The sequence below is a fragment of the Panthera onca genome, chromosome F1 (assembly GCF_046562875.1).
Source record: "Panthera onca isolate mPanOnc1 chromosome F1, mPanOnc1 haplotype 2, whole genome shotgun sequence".
In the NCBI taxonomy this organism is placed as follows: domain Eukaryota; kingdom Metazoa; phylum Chordata; class Mammalia; order Carnivora; family Felidae; genus Panthera; species Panthera onca.
The window spans coordinates 37,010,597-37,030,435 of NC_138355.1; the positions used below are offsets into that span (position 1 = coordinate 37,010,597).

The window sequence follows — 19,839 nt, forward strand, 5'->3', positions numbered from 1 at the left end:
CAATCGCAATTCCCTCCGTTACGAATTCTGAGGAAAAGCACAATGTAAGGAGACCATATGCACAACTCCTCCTCTGTCCCCTTTTGTGTTAGATGCTTTCAGTGTCCAAGGAGTAAAGCTAAGGTTATATCTGGAGGACTAGTGTCCGAAGGAGGTTAGGAGTGCAGGCTTGGGAGCCAGAAGGACTCGAGTTTGAATCCTGAGTCTGCCATTTATGAACTTATGATCTTGGGCAAGGTACTTCCTAGATCTCTCTGGGTCTGCCTTTGTTGCTTTGTATGATGAGGATAATATGAGCACTGTCCTGATAGGGCTGCTGTGATGAACAAAAGCCATTATGTGTCGAGAGCCAAACGGAAGGTGCCTGTTACAGAGTTGCGTTCAATAAATATCACCTTTTATTTATTTACTTTTGTTATTCTCATAATAAAAAAAAAAAAAAGAAGAAGGCCTGGGTTATTTGTGGAAGCAAGGGGAATGAAAAAAGAGGCTTCATGGGAAAAAAAAAAATGAATGATTTTATTCTACACAGAGCTACATGAATTCTGTCCTCAAGGAACGTCCTCCCAGGAAGAGGAACAAAACGAAGCTACCACCAGAGAGTGAGGCTGATTTGTTTTGAAAGAATCTTGCGATCGGAAAAGAAAACCAAATCTGCTCCATGAAATTGAGCTACAGATAATAAAAGTGTCAACGTGGGACAGTGGTCAGAACACTGGCTCCGCGGAAAAAAAAAAAAATTCATCATAGTTCAGAAAAATATATATTCGGGCACCTTGTCAGTCCACATCTCGTCCCTCTGTCACCCTGGCAGCGGATCTGCTTCGCTTACTGATAACAAAAAGAGAAAAGAAAAGAAGAAAGTATGTATCATCCCCAGCTGATCGCCATGGGGCCAATATCGCCCGTCCATGGAAAACCACACCAGCGCTCGTACATCATCCGCTGAATCGACAGCTGCGTGCAGACCTCATCGTCCCTTCCGGCCCCTTGCATGAGGGGCAGGGTGAGGCAGAGGGGACTCTTTCCGTTTGGAGGGGGAGCTCGCCGGTCTCCCTAGACCATCCCTCTTCCCTAGAATTACAGGCGTCCCTGTGAGCCTGGCCGTAGGAGAGGTGACAGATCTCCGGAGAGGGGCAGCATGACGGAGCAGCCCAACCAGTTGAGAGCCCATCTGGGTGAATGTGGGTTTAAAAAGTAGGCACAGGCCCTCTGCCGTGGGTCACAGCACCTGGGGCAACCCCAGTTTGGCTTCTCATGGCACTGGCAGCATGACCCAACAGAGCACGTAACGGGCGAGTGTTCAGGTGGGCCCTGACCCCCCACCGCCCCGCCCACCCCTGCTCGGACTATAGGTTCTCAAGAGGCAGGAGCAGTGTCTTATTGACCTTGGTGCCCGTGTGACCTAGCACAGGGCCTGACTTCTAGTAAGTTCTCAAGGCACCCTCAATGCACTAATGGAATAGAACCGAAGCAGAGGATAGAGGAACGAAAGGGGCAGGGTATGTTTCTTCTGGACCTTTCTGACACCTCTAAGGAAAACAGTTCTCAGTCTTCGAATATGCAAATGACCGGTCTCCACGGAGGACCACAGAACCAGAATCTCTTATGAGTGAGGCCTAGGCATCTGTATTTTTTTAAAGCTCCACCCCTCACCCCACCCCCACCCCCCAAAAAATGTGCTCCATAGCCAAGATTGAGACCCGCAGGAGTCAGTCATTGAATTGCACTCAGCAACCAAAGGCTCATTTGGAGTTAGATAGGGACGAAGCAGACATAAGGAGGGAAATGGTATTCTTGTAATGATTAGCTGTTTTCCTTGTGGGTTTTGTTTGACTTATAAGAGCAAATGGGTCCTGAATATTTCACAGTAATCAGGAATGAACTAATCACTAACAGAGTCTTAATCCAGACACGCCGCATTGCCATTGGCCGTAGAAGCCTCTTTGACAACCTGACCTACAGAGGAGACATGGGGTGCAACCACAGTCCCATGAATCAAAGACCCTGGACTGGGGAGGGAGAGGGTTGCATCTGTCATGTGCCCACCAACAATGCATTTCTAGAACTTATGTGCAGAAATCCCTATCCCATTTCAGGCTGATCTCCTACCCCAGGCTCCAGTGGGATTCGTATTCCTGGTTTATTGCTTTCCGAGGGCCGACCGAGCCTAGAAAACAAGCCTGGTAGGGTTCTCCCTCCATGACCCAGAGCTCAGTTAGTTGGCTCAGGGTTGGCAAACTTTTCGCCAGAAAAGGCCAGAGAGTAAATAATTGGGGCTGTAAATAATCACATCGCTGTTGTGATTGTTCTGCTCTGCCAGTGAAATTTGAATTGTATACAATTTTTTTTTTAATTTTAGAGAGATTGAGAGAGTGCATGAGTGGGGGAAAGGGGCAGAGAGAAAGACAGAGAGAGAGATAAACAGGCAGCAGCCCAGACTCAGCCCAGAGACTGTAGTTTGTTGAATCCACATTAGCTAAGGGGATGTTGCCAGTGCTGGAGAAGGGCCCTGACTGGCCTGTGTCCTCAGGTGGGTAGGGACAGAAGAAATACACAAAGAACTCATCCCAGGTGATGACACAGGCTAAGTCAGCTCAAAAAAGGCACTGAGGAATGCTCAGGAGGGACTCCCCAGATCCAGTTTCCTTACTAAGACTTGTATTCCCACAGAAGAAGGGAGGCGTGCAGATGGGTGGAGGTTGAGGGAGATGAACAACAGCTTTAAATTTTTAACTGGTGCTCACGAGTATGGGATTAGCATCTGGCAAACCCCAGAAAGGGCTCCCGATTATGCTGGCTGAAACCTACTCGCGTGGTAATGCTTTTTTAGGATATTAAAGAAGAGGCAACATGCAGGAAGGAAAAATGCTTAGGAAGAGGAGAACAATTAGTTTCTATTCTGCAATAAATTCACCATTTGAGAGACAGATGGACAGAGACAGAGAGAGACAGAGCGAGAGACAGAGAGAAGCATTTGCTCTCTCCCTCTCTGTCTCAAAATAAATAAACTTTTTCTAAAAAAGTAAAGGACACTTCCTCCTTCACTTGTAGCCCTGGTGCCTTGTCTTGAGGCATCCTATTCTGTTCCCTTGCTTCCTGGGTTGTCATGAGGGCCGCCCCTTAGGGTTATGCCGATTGTTCCCTCCCCCAGGACACCCAACTGAGGCAGGAAGGGACGGCTGGAATCCAGCTTGCCTTCTGCTTACCAAAGAGTGCTCCGTCAGGGTTGTGTCTGATCCCCCCTACCCCCATCGTCACTCTCATGAAGGGCCACTGTTCTCTCTGCACAAACATGGTCAATAAACAGTATGGACAAGCGACTATGTCCACCTAGATGGGCACCTTTTCTGGTTGACTCAGAGATACTATATAGGCTTGTGTTGGCACAGGGGGTCCTCTTCAGGACTCTCACCCCAAGACAGGGTAATGAAAGCAGAATAGAGGCCTTCTCCAGAAACGAGAGAGATGTGGGAAGGCCTGAAGCCAGTGAGAAGACAAATGTGGTTGGGTGCTCATCGCTAGCCAGAGGTACCTAATGTCTAAAGACTTAATGTCGTAAGTCTTTTAGCGATAGGCTGAAACTACCTGTCCCGAAGGACACCCTAACTTCTCTCTCTGGTTCTGGTGGTCACTAGGGTTTGAAACAAGTCCATTTTGGACCACAGGCTAGCAGAGTTTGGCTTCTAGTACTGAGACTCAGGTACCCAGCTTGCTGAGCCTGAGCATCAAAGGCGCACACAGCCCTCTGACACCTGAAACGGCATGATTGTTGGAGCCCGGAGCCCCTAGAGTGTATGGTTTCTGCTCAGCTTTCCTTCCCCCGAGGTCTTGGGTTTCCTTCATTTTAATCCAATTAAAGAAAAGAAAAATCAGTAAGTTTTTAGCACTAGTGGAAAAGGGCTCCATTGACAGCAGCTTAATCATTGTGCTAAGTGAGGTTAATTTCCACCCTTGGTCTTTAATAGGCCGGGGACTGGAGATGAATTTTTCAGCTGATGCCACACTCAGGTCACCTGGCCGCCCATTTTAATCAGAAGGCTTCCCCAGCTCTGATTTTTATGTTTCTAACCACTCACCCAGTGTTCTTCTCTAGAGGCCGACATCACATGAATCGCGGGACAGATTCCTCCTGTGTTGAGTTGGCGTAAGAAGATCCAGCCTGCTCTCAGTCTGCTTCTTCCTCACCCCCACCTCTAAACACATATCGTTTCTTCTTCGTAGACTCTGCCATCCACTTGTAGCAGATGGTGTTTGAAAAGTCATGTGTCCTTCCTTCCCTCCAGATCGTCTAGGACTGGGGGGAGGTGGTCACTGCAGCATCCTCTAATCTGAAGATGCTGGGAGATCAAAGAAGCAAGGGGAGATTAACACAAATTAAAACCAAATTAAAGATGATACTAAAGGCCAGAGCATGTAGACGAAAATCCATTAACTGCCGATTTATGGTTTGGTGACCCATGATTGCTTACTGGGTGATAGAAGTGAGCATGAAATCTGTTAGTTTCTAGGTATGTTTGGAGAAGCCCACACAGCTCTGAGAAGTATTTCTCATTTAGGCCAGATGAAAATCTTTCCGAGCAGCCTTTCTGGATTGAAGAACATTCTGCTAATCTTCTCCAAGGGAGGTAGCACCATGAAAGGCAGGGCTGATGCAACCTGGCTTCTTGAAACATCATGTGCCACTCCTGGATGACGTCCCTAGGCATAGCGGGGAGACTGACCATATGTCAGGCCCACGTTTATTCTAGTGGATCCCCAGGCTATATTACAGAACCAGGGTTTAGTTAGAGGCTAAGAATTGAGCACAGTGATGGCTCAGACAAACTTACGTTGTTAGCCTCTCTGGGTTCATTGCCTCCGTAGAGCAGCCACAGGCAGAAATTCCTGGATTTGCCCAAACTAGAGGCCATAGTTCATCCGTTCATGTTTCCGGTGCTGTCTCGGGAAGACATCACACTAGAGTGGAAGAAATATTTGGCCTTGGTCCAAATAGACAACAAGGGCAATAATCTAGCCCAGAAGCCAGAAGGAATTTGGTACTCTTCCATTCTCCTGATCTTTTTCCTTCCAGTTATTTCAAAGTGGAGTAGGTTCTGGACCCAAGTGGATTTCTAGGCTGACAGACAGATACGGCAGACATTCATGCTGCCTTATCTCTGTAAGGGGCAGGCATCTCCTAGCCTCTGCTTCACGCTCCCCACCCGGATCGAAGGAGAGATTATCCTTCATATGGGGGTGTCAGAGCAAACGAGGCCACGTCTGGGGAGCCTCAGGCTTCGTTGGCACTCCTGTCATGGATTCTGCTATTTCACAGCAACAGGGACACTTGTAGGCTGCCTTCTTCCAACCCTAACTTCCTCCCAAGCTATCGTAACCTGTCTCTCATCGTCTGCCCTGCTGCTCAGGCCCTTCTTTTGATCAATTTCCACCTCCTTTTCCTCCCTACCATCATCAAAATGGATCATTCGTTACTTTCCTCAGCTTATTTTTTTCTTTGCACGGATCATAGATCTTGCTAATGCCATACATCCTTTAATTACAGATTTGTCTATAAACAGAGCTCGTCTTAAGAGGCCCATAAAGCGAGGACTGCCTCTGACAGATCCTTATACCTTTATAAACGTCGAGGCTGTGGCTCGATCGTAGGAAGAGTCTGTAAAAGTAAGTCGTGTCGAAATTAATAAATTGGATTACATTCACTTAAGGCTCTCAGATGCCTGTGTTGGAGAAGGTGTGTTATTGCCTTTAGTCAAACCCCAGGCATTTATTAAGGCCTTCCCTCCTAGACCCCGTGGGAATTACAAAGAAAGGCTCCACTCATACAGCCTCTCCAGTGCTTTGACTATTTATGTATTTACAGTTTTCTCTAAACTATTTGGTGGTAACTCTCTGAAGAATGAGAAATTATATTTTCCTGAGTGCCCACTGAGTACTCATCGCAGGGACTGCGTACACGTCCTTTCAGTCAAGCTCACCACAATAAGATTGATGGTTTTAACCCATTTTGTACAGCTGAAAAGATCAAGGTTGGGGTATGTTATGTATTTTGTGTGCAGTCAGGAAGCCAGAAAGTAGCAGATCTGGGATTCAAGCCTAGTTCTCTCCGACTCCGAGAGCTAAGCCCTTCTCACCATACTCTCCTGCCCCTCAGTGACCCTACCTTATTTATCTTTGTGTATCAAGACCCCAGCCTTACACATGGTAGGTACAAACCAAATGATTGATGAATGAATGAAAATCCAGTCCCTCAACTCAAAGAATTTATTTACAATCTAGCTGCAGAGTCAATACACAGAGGGGCTGAAAAATAAATAACAATTCAAAAGATATATAACAGTCCAGTGCAACAATACAAAAACTGTCATAAGACTGTATAAGATTAATTGCCAAATGAATGACGCAGATAGTGAGTGCTGTAGGGCTAGAATGATCTGGCAAAGCCTCACGGAGAAAGATGTTTTAAGTACAACTTTAATATTTATGAAGTGCCTATTCTGGAGAAAGCCTTAGATGCAATGATCAACAAAACTCAACCCCCGATCTCCCAGTGCTTTGAGCATAGATGGGGAAGGCCAGGAGGGAGGGAAGTATAAAATACTTTCAAAATGGTTTGGAAACCAGACAGGGCCACTGATAGGCAGGGAAGAAGAGGAAAGAGCTGTCCAACCACCTTCCCTTGTTTTTCTTTGCCTGTGCTCTCCTAAAAGACTGTAGTAGAGCCTTGCTACCCAATGTTTGGCTTAGAGACCAGCAGCATCAGCCTCATTTGGAAAATGCCTAGAAGTGCAAAATCTTCGGACCAAACCAGGCCTACGGAACTAGAATATGCATTTTAACAAGATCCAGAGGGGGTCACGTGTTCATCGAAGTTTGAGAAGTGCTCATCTAGGGTGCAGAGCATTTAAACAGCTGGCACAGCCATGACCCTCCCCAGCTGTGCCCCCTGCCCCGCTCCACGTTTGCGAGGTTCTCCTGGAGGCGACTTAGTGCAGCATTTAAGTCTTGCTGTCGGTTCTTCCACCAGTGTTGACGGATAACTTCTCCCTCTTCTCCTGCGCTAGATCCCCTCCCCCAAATCCCTGACTTTCTCACCCCTGCATTTCACTTGCTGCTCCAATCCCTTCTATTCCAATAGCCCGATTATAAGAATTGCCCTTGCCACTCAGTCCCCTCAAATGTCAAATTCTCTCTGGCACTGCTGGACGTGTTAAGGAGAAGGAATTATCTTTGTGGTTAAATATAGACGGTGACCCTCTCCCCCCCCACACACCCACCCCAATCCCCTTGAGTCAGAATCAGCAGCAAGGGGAACAGAACAGAGAGAATGTTTTGCTTCTTCAGATGGGAAGGTATTGATCAGGTGGAGAAGAGAAACAAAACAAAATATAAAAACAGGAGAGAAAGCAAAGGCATTCAAGTCTCAGATGCAGCTGGTCTGGATACAAAGGGTCTGTCTCACTAGATGTGGATTTCACCTTCAAGTACAAAATGCAAAATGTGAGAGAGAAGATCTGAGAAGCCGAAGGAAGCACTGAATACTTGGCCGTTGCAATAGGAGACGTATGAGCTGTGATGACTGAAAATCAACTCAATAGTTTTCCGAAGTAATTTTAATACAAGGAGAAAATGTTCTAGCCAGATCAGAAGTCAGAGCTGTGCACCACAGACAGCCTGATGCAAAAATGAGGCTACCTTGTGGAGAGAAAGGTAGCCTTTCCCCATCAGGGGGAAAGAGTAAAAGTCTCCCCCCTCGGTGTCTCAGAAAGTGTACCATGAGTTTTGCGGGTGCTTCCCATGTGTTATTTCAGTTAATGCTCCCACTATGAGGAAGTAATATTCATCTTATTTCATAGGTCGGCTTAAAGAGATAAGGGAAATTGCCCAATATCCATATACACACATCTATTGAAGGCATATACATCCAGCTGATCCTCAATATTCACGGATTCTGTATTTGAGAATTCGCCTCCCAGATAAAATGGATCGTAACCTCAAATCGATACTCATGGGGGTTTTACAATCATTTGAGGATATGCATAGTGTGAGGAAAAATGAGAGTTGCCCAAAGTGCACATTCTCAGATAAGGTTGAATGAGGTGATTTCTCCCTTCACGTCTCAACTCTCATACTGTAACCCAGCGTTATTTTCATGGTCTGTTTAGTGCCACATTTTTTATGTTTGTGCTTTTCTGTGGATGATTTCACTGTGTAAAAGGGCCCCGAGCACGATGCTAAGTGCCAGTGTTTCTAAGCGCAAAAAGGCTGTGACGTACCTTCTGGAGAAAATACGTGTGTTAGTTAGATAAGCTTCACTCAGGCATGAGTTATAGTGCTGTTGGCTGTGAGTTCAATGTGAACAAATAGCAAAATATAGTAAATTAGGTGCCTTGAAACAAAAACGCACATGATAAAGATTAGGTGTTGGCCAGTGGCTGAAGCTGTCATGGCCAGGGGCTCACAGGAACCTAACCCTGTGAGTCCCCTAGGAACAACAGTTCTGTATTCGCTAAGTCATGTTCATGGCAACACTATAGGACATAAAAGCTGCGAATAAGGAGAGTCAACTGTATTTTTTTCCACTCTCGTGTAAAATTACACCCACGCACACACACACGTATACATTTATCTTTAAGGACACTCCTGGAACAGAAGACTTTGAAAAACCATTTGTGATGGGAGACAAGACCTCTAAAGAACCTGCTCAACGACCTTTAAGAAGAAAAACTCTGAGTAAATGTCAGCTTTTGTTTCGTTGGATGAGGCTATAAATGTGGGGCCAGAGTTGAGCCATAGGCTCTGGCGGTGCTCCTTCTCTGCCCTCTCCTTCATCAGCTTCTCCCCTGAATATGTGTTGGACACATGTTTTGAAAATTTTAGATTGAAGACGGGCTAAATCATGAGTCTGCCCTATATGCCCGCAGGTCCCTGTCCCACACTGTCCCCGTGACTGTGGTTGGAAACTCAAATGGGTCACACTCTGATTCCATACTCTTTCCCCTATGTCTGCTTACCTCCGCCTTGTCGGGGAGCATTCTTCACCTTGGATTCTAGAATGCTGAGGAATAATTAGAAAGATCTTGTCACCCTCCTGTTGAGCACAAGTCACTTTCCTCTGGTTCCACGAGCGCTGTCTTCTCACCAGGTCATCCTGAAACAAAAACGGAAACACTTGGAAATTCCATGTTTCAGACAGTAATAGTGGATGTTTTCCTAAGCACTGAAAAGTATCCTACAAGCTACAAGTAGCACATGGCTACTTCTATGGCTTTTCCACATCTTATGACGAGGTATGTTTAATATCTGTATTGTTTCTCTTTTCCCTAATTTCACCGCACTCATCATATCTCTGGCTACTGTTCTTTTTCTCCCGTACAACGATTTTCACTTCTTTCCATTCAGTCCCCAGCTCAGTGTGTTCTTCCACCCCAACAAAGTTTCAAAAGCACAACGTTTCAAAATCCGTGAACACCTTTGATGCCTTATTTTCCACCAACTCTCTTTAGCCTTTGACATCATTAACTATGTCCTCATTTTCTGAGCACTTGTGGAAGGAGAAAATAAAACTTAGGGCAATAGAATGCTAGGGCAAAAGGGCTCCTAGAGACCATAGATCAAACCGCTCAGTTTGCAGGGGAAGAAGTGAGTAACTTGCCAGAAATCATGGCTCCAGATGGTGGAAGGGTTCCAGTACCGACTCCCCAGTAGCATCTGGTCTTTCAGGCTGCAGCTTCTGCTATTCCAACGTGGTGTCCTATCCAAACATTATACAGGTCTGACTCCGGCCAACTCCAAGATTGGCTGGGCTGGAGTACGTTCAAGGTGATAGATCTATCCTTTCTGTCATTTTACTCTCCTCTGCCTCCCCGGGGGCCTCTACCCCTCAGGCTGGCCTTTTGCTGATCATGACACCAGAGAATCAATACCAAGAAGAGAAGCAGATTGAAAGTGCCAGGCAGAATCCTTGAAAATGCCACGGTGCATTGATAAAGGTAAACTGATTAGAACTTTGCAGAGTTGAAGACCTTTGGACCTTTATTCTGTAGAGCAAAACAGTGGCTGTGCTGTAAAGGAAGGTGCACGTGGGGGTATCTCCTACTTAAGCTGTGCACTACCATTTGCCCAGATACCCCAGCCAACTTCCTGTGTCTGCTTCTAATAAGTATCGTAGGTCCTTGCACGTAGAAAGGCACACAGTAAAGGTAAAAAGACAAGACTTTTAGAATGAATAGGAAGGAAGGAAAGGAGGAAAGAAGGGAGAGGGAAAGAAGTGTCAGCTTAAGTAATCCCCACAGGTATGGCTGTTGCAGGGGTGGGGCATTCAATTCAGGGAAAACTCCCGCTCCTTATGAACAACAACTAAGAGTCCTGGACTCCAGCTTCTACGTGTAAAGCTGCTTCTTTGTCCTGAGCCTTTGGGAGGACTCCTCATACTGATGAAAAACTGGGAGGAATCCATCATATCACATACAGGGCACCATGAGATTCAATTCCTATAATAAGCAGCTCACTGCTCACACCATGGCTGTCTCTCTCTCTCAAAAATAAAGAAACACTGAAAAAAAAAAAGAATTTCTACAAAAGGGGGCATCTGGGTGGCTCAGTTGGTTGAGTGAACAATTTCGGTTCAGGTTGTGACCTCGCAGCTCCTGGGTTCTAGCCCCACGATGGGCTCTCTGCTGACAGCTCAGAGCCTGGAGCCTGCTTCAGATTCTGTGTCTCCCCCTCTCTCTCTGCCCCTCCCCTGCTCACTCTGTCTCTCCCTCTCAAAAATAAATAAGTATTAAAAAAAGAATTAATAATAAATAGCCCAAAGCTCTGGCAGGGCACAGATATAACAGAGTTAAAAGACATATCTTTGTTTCTATAAACCCCTACAGTGCCCTCAGAATTTGAAAGGAGAAACCGTATTGAAGGGTGTTCCCTTTTTTTCTAACTCGCCAATCTTTTACTAATGGACTTTAAATATCATAACAGCTTAATCCCTGTTGTCCTTAAACTTTTTATTTCTTTTTGATTTCATTTTTATAGGGCAGCCAAAAGCTAGATTTTCTTTATTAAATTGAAGGGCAGAATGCAATGGGAAAATGTTTTGCTAGATGTAAAACACCCTACGAATGTTAGTCATTAATATTGTCATTTATTAGCTAACGTGGATTCTCATTAGGAAGAGTTTGGTGAGTCTGTCTCCCACTTAGCCACCCTCAGCATCATGTGCTGTTATTTTATGATGTGGAAGAAGCTGGGAAGAGAGAGGAAGAAATAAACCTTCCATATGCCACACTCTATCAGATTTAAAAAAAAAAAAAAAGATCTCTATTTAAAGATTTCTTCATTCAGCAAATATTTATCTATTTTTTAAAGTGTATTTATTTATTTTGAGAGAGGGAGAGAGAGAATGCAAATGGGGGCAGGGCAGAGAGAGAGGGAGGGAGAGAGACAGAATCCGAAGCAGGCTCCGTACTGAGCCGGAGTCAGACGCTTAACTGACTGAGCTGCCCAGGCATCCCAGAAAATATTTATTGAATAGCTATTTCTGGAAGCAACACAGAGGTGAGTTAACTAGTCTACCCTCAAAGACCTTAGTGCATTCGAAGAAGAAGACACTTTTTAAAAAATTAAACAACAGGGGCACCTGGGTGGCTCAGTTGGTTAAGTGGCCGACTTCGGCTCAGGTCATGATCTCACGGTCCGTGAGTTCAAGCCCCGCGTCGGGCTCTGTGCTGACAGCTCGGAGCCTGGAGCCTGTTTCAGATTCTGTGTCTCCCTCTCTCTGACCCTCCCCCGTTCATGCTCTGTCTCTCTCTGTCTCAAAAATAAATAAACGTTAAAAAAAATTAAAAAAAAAAAATCAAACAACAAATTTGTCGTAAAAAAAATTGTGTTCAGTGCAATGAAGAAAAAGAGCAGGTGCCGGGGAGAATGTAACAGGAGGCCTTAGTTACACAGGGAGGGAGGTTCAAGGACGAGTAGAGTGCCTAGCACTAGAGCATGTGCTAGATTGATATTTATTGAGTGAATGGACAAGCAGTAAATGAATTAATTAAGGGTCTCTCTGCGTAAGTGATATTTAAGCTCGGAACTGAAAGAAGCATAGGAAGGAGCCAAGAAAAGAGCTTGGGACTTTTAAAGAACGGAAAAAAAGCCAGGAAGAGGATCAGCTGGGAAGGTGATGTGAAGGACAGAGGCAGGGGGATGGTGGATCATACAGAGCTCCGTGGGCCACTGGCACGATTTTGTTTTCTCTTGTTGGCATGGCTGGCCCGCGAAGCTTTCTCCCAGGAGTTAACCTAATCTGATTCGATCTCTCAAAGGATCGCTCTGGCTGTTGCTTGAAGAACGAAGGGAGGGTTGGGACCTAGGGGCCCACGTTCGGAGACCACTTAACCAGCTGTTGTAGGAGTCTCGACTAATGACCCCCATGGCATGGCCCAGCGTGGAGGCAGCATCGATGGAAATGAGCAGACAGACTCATGAGGTCCGTTGAATTTAGAATTAAGAGACCTTCGATAATTGCTCGGGAGGTGATGGAGAGATCAGGCTGCCTGGAGAATTCTGGCTGGGGCGACTGAGTGGATGAACTGGTGGGGAACACTGAAGTGGTTTGGGGTGGGTGGTGGTCGTAATTTCAACGTGAGAAGAAAGGAAACATCGCGGTCAGATGAGAGCAGCATGTTGGGTCCAGGGAGTGAGATGGGCGAGCTCTACTGTGCTCACCTCCTTTTTCCTCTGCGATCGGTGTTTCTCAATACGTCTTTCAAAAGCACCTGTGTGGAATGCAGTTCTCCCAGCTCTGACTGGACAGTGCAGCACGGCACATGTCTCGTCTCTGGGATCAAGGACACCTGAAAGGAGGAAGCACTCTTTTCATTTGCAGGGGTTTCGAGACTCCCCCAAAGGCCTGCGCTGTGAAATTCACTAAGCTAGGATCGGTTGTTAGCTCTTCCTTAAGCTGACCCTACTATCTCTGCACGGCATCCTCCTTCCCACGATTCTTTCACTTCTCATAACATTTCAGGGAACCTCTCGATTAGGTGACAACAGTCATTTTTTTAAGTGTGTTAAAATACACGTAACGTCCAATTAACCATTTTAACCATTGTCAAGTGTACATACAGCTCAATACAGCTAGTATCAAGGGCATTCACTGTGGCACAACCGTCACCAGGGTCCGTCCCCTGAACGCTTTCCGTCTTGCAACACAGAATCTCTGTCCCCGTTAAACAATAGCTCCCCATCCCCACCTCCCCCCCCAACACACTAATAGCGTTTTTTCACTTAGCTGTAACAATTTTAATCGCCCTGCAAAGGGGGATCTCCTGTCTTGGCTGGGACAGATTAGGCCATAGGCAGAGGAGTGGCGAGCCAGCCAGCTAGGGCTTTGTCCTGGATGAGCATCAGAAGTTCCTGAATATGCCAGGTGGAAAAGAACAACGGAACTCCAAATGGGAACCAAAATGAGGAGGAGTCAGAGCCCAGCACTTTGCGAAGTTTTCTCCCACCATCAGGGGGCGACTTTCTGTGCCTTCCCAGATAAAGCTTCGGCATTGCTGTGTTTTCCTGTGACCAGCTTTGTCGAGATACAATTCACATAACATACAATTCACCGGTTTAAATTGTACACTTCGATGGTTTTGGTGTATTTACGGAGTTTGCAGCCGCCACGCCCCGTCAATTTTGGGACACTTTTATCACCCCCAGAAAGAAACCCTCAACCTATGAGCAGTCACACCCGACCCTCCCATCACCCACAGCCTGACTGCCTGGCCGGAGGCAACTATTAAGCTACTCTCTTTGTTTATGAAGTTTATGATTTGCCTGTTCGGGACACTTCGTGTCAAGGGAAGCCCACAATATGTGGCCTTTTATGACAGGTGTTTTGTTTTAACAGAGGAACGCATTGCTCTCTGGCGAGCATTTCCCTTAGTGAGCGGTGGAAAACAATAGCCCTGACCCCACATCACAGCTAGGCAAGCTGGCAGAATCGCAGTGTTGAAGGGGCTGACTGAAACGCCCCCTCCCTTGGGGTCCCCCGGGGCAGAGGATCAGGGTTTCCGAGCTCCCTATCTCATCATCCTGTCAAAAAGCATAAATGCCATCCCTTCTGTCCCCGGGGGAGTCCCTGGAGCTCAACGCTCCAGGTGATGGGAAAGCCTCGGGCCTCCAAGCATTTCAGGTCCCAATTCTCTGCCCTTTATCATCGGAGGTTATCCTGGAGGGAAGAGAGACTCAGGTTGACGCTGTGAAACAGGCCTTCCAGCAGGGCCAAGGGACCAAACGGCCTCCCAAACGTCTCACGCGGGAACCACCAGGAAGATTCCGCCCTAAAAATATTCTTGGGCTGGCACAGGAATTCCTCGGATAGCAATTCTTTTCTTTGGGTAAATCACAAACTCGCCCTCCACGTGTTTAGCGCTTCAGTTTACCAAGCACTTGGGCACATATTGCCTTTGCAATATCTTTCATTCTATTAGTTTTGATAGAGCACTATCCATCTGCTTCCTTGTAACGAGATTGTTGAAGACGAGGGGCTTGGCCTCATTGGCGCTCCCAGAACACTTTCCGCTTACCTCTATTACAGCACTTAGCACCTTTTATTATAGCTATTTGTTTACACAGTTTACTTGCCCCGTTAGGCTGTGAGGTACCACAGAGGGGAAGCTTCCAGACCCGGCACACTGCAGGGCACATAGTGGGCAGACGGGAACCAATGGCGGCGCTCCCAGCCCCTCTCGCGGGAAGAAACCCAGGCCTTACGCCTGTAAAGATATCAAGGGATTGACCGAAGAACTTGTTAGCTTCGGACTCAGGGCTTTCCGCTTTGCAGAAGTGCTTATAACGGGCCTATGTTTGCAATTTACAAAGGGCATTCACATACATTGTCTCAAGTGACCTTCATAATAGCCTTGTAACAGAGGTACACCATCTCGGAGCGTTAACAAATAAGGAAACGGTCTCGGAGATGTCAGGCAATTTACTGGGCAAACCAGCCTGAAGCGAGGGCTTGGCAGAACTGGATTTAAATGCTAGTTCCGTCCCTTCTTGCTGGTGATTTAACCGAGCCGTGGTGACTTCATGTCTAAAATGGGAATTGTAAACGCTGCCTTGTTGAAGTTTCTGAGATTTATAGATAACGTAAATACATCGCTTGGCTTATAGTGAGCCCTGAATGAATGGCGACTACTATTGTGGCTAGTTGGAAATTGGAAGCTAAAAGTTACAGCTGCATTTTTTAAAGCAGCCCTCTGGGGGTGCAGTACCTTCTTTTAAGGTAGAAATACCCAGGGATGTATAACAGTTTAAGACTGGAGCATCAGAGCAGAAGGTATCAGTCCAGTATTGGGGAGGCGACACCAGTGTTACAGAAGGGAATCTTGGAGATGCAGGGGGACAAAAGTAAACGTTACTGACCTCACCATTCTCTTTTCGACGTAGTTTTAGGGCGCAGGGAGCAGGGAGGCGGGCCAGCTAGAGTATCCTGACGCTGTACTGCACAGCCTACGACCCCCTATAAATCCTTTAGGAGAGCAACCTCGAACCTTGACACACAGAACCTGTGGCCTCGGCCATCATCGTTCCCCAATGCCTTCCTTTCTCTGTTCCCCTCTGTTCCTCGGGGGGAGAACATTTGGCAAATTCCCACACTCCCTTGAGGCCGGGTGAGCGGCTTTCCAGATTGGTTATGAATCAGAGAAGCATGTGCATTTGTTTGACTTTGATGTGTCAACACTTGTCTGCGTGTGTCTCCTTTTGCAATGTTTGGAAAGCGAGGGTCTAGAAGATGAAGTGTTACCTCTTGCCTTGGCCACACTTGGATTGAATAGCCTAGTCACTCTGAATTCATTTGGTGTTTATGGGAATATCATATGTAGTTCTGTCGACATTCCCTAACCATTATAATGCAGTTACCGTAGATAATGCTCTCCTAGTGCAATATGTTATCGCCATTTTAACAACCTGACATACGATCGGCTCCTATTATCACTTAAATGAATCCATTAAGCAGCTAGAGGCTTCCAGGAGTCGGATATGAGAGCGTCAAATGGGCAAACCTGTGCCACTTCCAACAGGGCCGACCTCATCAGCTGGAGGAAAGACTCGTTCCACCCGAGGGTCACCCAGCCAGCTCGCCCAAGGACTTGGGAAACCGTGCCCTTCAGAAGCTGAGTTAGTCCCCAGGCCCCGAGCTAGGAGAGAAACTCCCACCTTATTACACCCTTCTTTAATGTACAAAAGAAATGTTGGTGCCTAACAGCAAGGCAATGAGATGTAATCAAATTCACAATTCTGACTACAGAGCTGAGGAGTTTAGGTCTGAGGGAGGCAGCAAATTATACAGAGACATGAAATTGTGCCTGAAATTACCACTTGCCTGCGGGGTTTGATTTGAAGGATAATAATAGTGTCGACTAACATTTGTAAAATGTATGAGGTTTACAAACCCTTATCACATACGCTGTGGTCTATTTGCTCCTCAAAAGCACGCAATCATGTAAAAACTGTTATCCCCATTTTACAGATGGGGAAAAGGAGTTTTCCCTCAAGTCAGCGTCACAGGATTATATGAGGAGTAAACAAAATATCGGATGTAAAATGTGCTTCGGTAAGCACTCTCCATACATTCTCTTATGCCGAGATAGTCCTCAATGGAAAGGGTCCTCCATCCAAAATTCTCTCTCCGTCTACCCTGAACTTGATCCCAAACCCCCCACCATTCAGTCAACGGTCCGATTGGTATTGGATCCCTGTGACAGGTGCATCATAGGAGTCTGGCACCTTGAGTCCGTTTTTATAAACTGGCCGGTGATGGGAAGAGCCAGGAACTCGGGGACCAAAAGTATTTGGTATAATTAAAAAATTCAATGTCACGATGAATGGAGTTTCAGTTACTATGATGAACCACCAAATTAATTTTGCAGGAAGTGTCCCTTAGACCACCACACAGTGAGAAATCCCAGCACTCTAAGAGGTTTAGGTCAGGAGAGAGTCTGAATTTCAAAATTAAACAAGGGAGGGGCGCCTGGGTGGCTCAGTTGGTTGAGCGTCCGACTTCGGCTCAGGTCATGATCTCACGGTCTGTGAGTTCGAGCCCCGCGTTGGGCTCTGTGCTGACGGCTCGGAGCCTGGAGCCTGCTTCCAGTTCTGTGTCTCCCTCTCTCTCTGCCCCTGCCCCGCTCATGCTCTGTCTCTCTCTCTCTCTGTCTCTCTCTCTTTCTGTCAAAAATAAATAAACATTAAAAAAATAAAATTAAACAAGGGAAAGTCTGTCCTCAGTGGGGATAGCATAGACTTTTTTTTTTTTGAAAGACCATTTTTTAGAATAGTTTGAGGTCCACAGCAAAACTGGGAGGCAGGTTCAGATATTTCCCCTATACCCTCTGCCCCCCCCCCCCCACCAACACACACACAGCATGGACTTTAAGTGCCAGCTTCCAGGACTCAGGGCAAGATAGAGCATGAAGCTCTCATGGGTAAGAAGGGAGGAAGAGAAGAAGGAACCCAAAGACACAGAGGTGGTTCTGCCTGGCCAAAGCCTAGAGCAGATAATCCCAAGACAGGGGAGCCGTAGAGCCCAGAGGAGAGTGGGGCTCCTGGGGGAGCAGGGACCCACTCTCTGTACACTGTGTAAGCCATCCCGATGCCAGCTGGGGCTCCAGCCTCCTCAAAGCTTTGGGTGATTGTGCCTCGAACCATTCAGTTCCAAGGTTGAATGCCTCCCTCTAGCCCTCTGCATTCTGGGCAGCCATTCTTGGTTTTGTCTCTTGCTTGGAGTTCAATATCATCCTATTCACTTGTTTTTCTTTTCTTTTCTTGTCTTTTTTTTTTTTTTTTTTTTTTTTTTTTTTTTTTTTTTTACTTTCTTTGAGGATCTGTGGGATCATACAGGGGGTGGAGGTGGGGTCACGGTTCAGAGTGGTTCCTGCTCTACTGTCTCTCCTTATCTCATCGCTGAACCCCTCATGCCCTTTACCCCATTGCCCTTAGAAACTCACGGGTGCCTTGGGTGGCTCAGTCAGTTAAGTGTCCAACTCTTGATTTCAGCTCCGGTCATGATCTCATGGTCCTGAGATCGAGCCCTGAGTTGGACTCCATGCTGACACTGTGGAACTTGCTTAGGATTCTCTCTCTCCCTCTCTCTCTCTCTCTGCCCTTCTCCTGCTCTCTGTCTCTCGAAAGAAAGAAAGAAAGAAAGAAAGAAAGAAAGAAAGAAAGAAAGAAAGAAAAGGAAGGGAAAGGAAAGGAAAGGAAAGGAAAGGAAAGGAAAGGAAAGGAAAAAAAAAAGAAACACGGAATCAATGTGTGACCCTTCCCACAGCACACAGACCCCTCTGCTTCCCTCCTGGGACCAGCCCTGTCAAGTCAGTTTCCCTTTTGTAGCCCCGAACTAACTGTTCCCAACCTTGGCCGCCCCTGTCTTGGGGAATCCTGGTGGATTTATATTCTCCGTCTCATTTCGGCCATTTTTATGTGCTTTTTAATTTTCCTTCTGTAACTCTGTATTTCTTGCAGGGCCAGAGGGGAGAAAAGACGATGGTCAGAGGAAGTTAAAGGGCACTGCAGCAAACTATATCTACTTCACAATCGTGTCCTGACACTAATAAGCTGTAAATGGCATCCACCTGCAGACAAATAAACTGGCGACTCTAGTCACACTGCCTTAGCTTCCAGGGGAAACAATATGCAAAATACCTAAGCATCTAGGCAGAAAGGAGCTGGCCAGCCATAGGACCCTGCAGGTCCTGGGGTGCAAGCTCTCCCTCCAGACACTTCCATGCTATGTTCCTTTTACAGCACGTCTGAATGAAGGAGTACCGGGGCATGAACGGAGGAAAGCAAATTCAGTGCCCCGCCCTGGATTTGGTGGAGATGGAGGGAGGTGCAGTGGTGACCCCTGACAAAGGGGGACCTCTTGTGCAAAGGGAACATTCCCTGCCCAGTGGAGCAGGTCTATCACAAAGAAGCCTGGAAAGGATGTTGCCCTCTCTGCGGTTAATGGGGTAAAAAAGGGTACTTCCTCAGCTCTGCAACCTGTACCATCACATAAATTGAAACAGACAGAATTACCATTGATACAAATTAAAAACAAATAAAAAGGGTACACAGAGCTGATTCTGAGAGTTCAAACTCCATTACCCGCTGATTTACTGAGCAGTGACCTGTGATTGTGGGGAGGGGGGTGCAGGAGGAGTGAGGAGTCTCTGCGAATCCCATCAACCCCATTGCCATGTGGCACACCAGTCAATAAGCTATTTAATTTAATGGGAAGCAGTATTGACGAGCCGGAGAAAGCAAGTCACAAAAATGCAGCTGCACAGAGCAGATAAAGTCTTCAACCTGGCCTCACTCTCGGGGTACCCTCCTCCCCCTCAGCATCTCCTCCGGCAGAATCAGAGGAGGGATCCATGGGATTTGGGGGGCGTTGGGGCCCCAAGGGGACGGTGCGTAGGAGGGATTACCAGCACCGACAGACGAAGTCCGCGAGAGGTGGGTTGCAGGGAAGATTGGGAAGAAAATGGGAAACAGATCTTTGGAACTGAGGACAATACTATAAATGAGCTTTCAGAGTGAAGGCAGCCAGGAAAGGGGGAGGCCAGCAATTCTAGAGGGAAACCCAACAGCTGCATCCCAGGAGAATGAGCCCATCTGTTTGTTTTACTCTCTCTTATGGGGTCAGGTCAGGAGAGAAACACTCCCAGAACCAGAAGCACCCTTTGCCCTCCCACAAAATGGAAGCTGAGAAGCCAAGTAGGTCACACTCGCGTCTGGGGCTGCGGTGGGGAAGGCGAGGGAGATTTTTAGAAAGTGATGGGACAAGTAGAAAATCAGAACTGGAAAGGG

The 19,839-nt window shown here is 46.8% G+C and overlaps 2 long non-coding RNA genes across 2 annotated transcripts; one reads left to right on the forward strand and one right to left on the reverse strand.

Annotated features, from left to right (window-relative positions):
* Positions 1 to 380: 380 nt before the first annotated feature.
* Positions 381 to 4,336, reverse strand: LOC144614908 (uncharacterized). The gene is made up of 2 exons (XR_013553212.2): positions 4,080 to 4,336; positions 381 to 831 (listed from the first exon to the last, which is right to left on the reverse strand). It is a non-coding gene; the product is annotated as an uncharacterized LOC144614908 (long non-coding RNA).
* A 4,587-nt stretch (positions 4,337 to 8,923) lies between these two features.
* LOC132685742 (uncharacterized) lies at positions 8,924 to 18,651 on the forward strand. The gene is made up of 2 exons (XR_009613297.1): positions 8,924 to 9,290; positions 18,511 to 18,651. It is a non-coding gene; the product is annotated as an uncharacterized LOC132685742 (long non-coding RNA).
* The last annotated feature ends 1,188 nt before the right edge of the window (positions 18,652 to 19,839 follow it).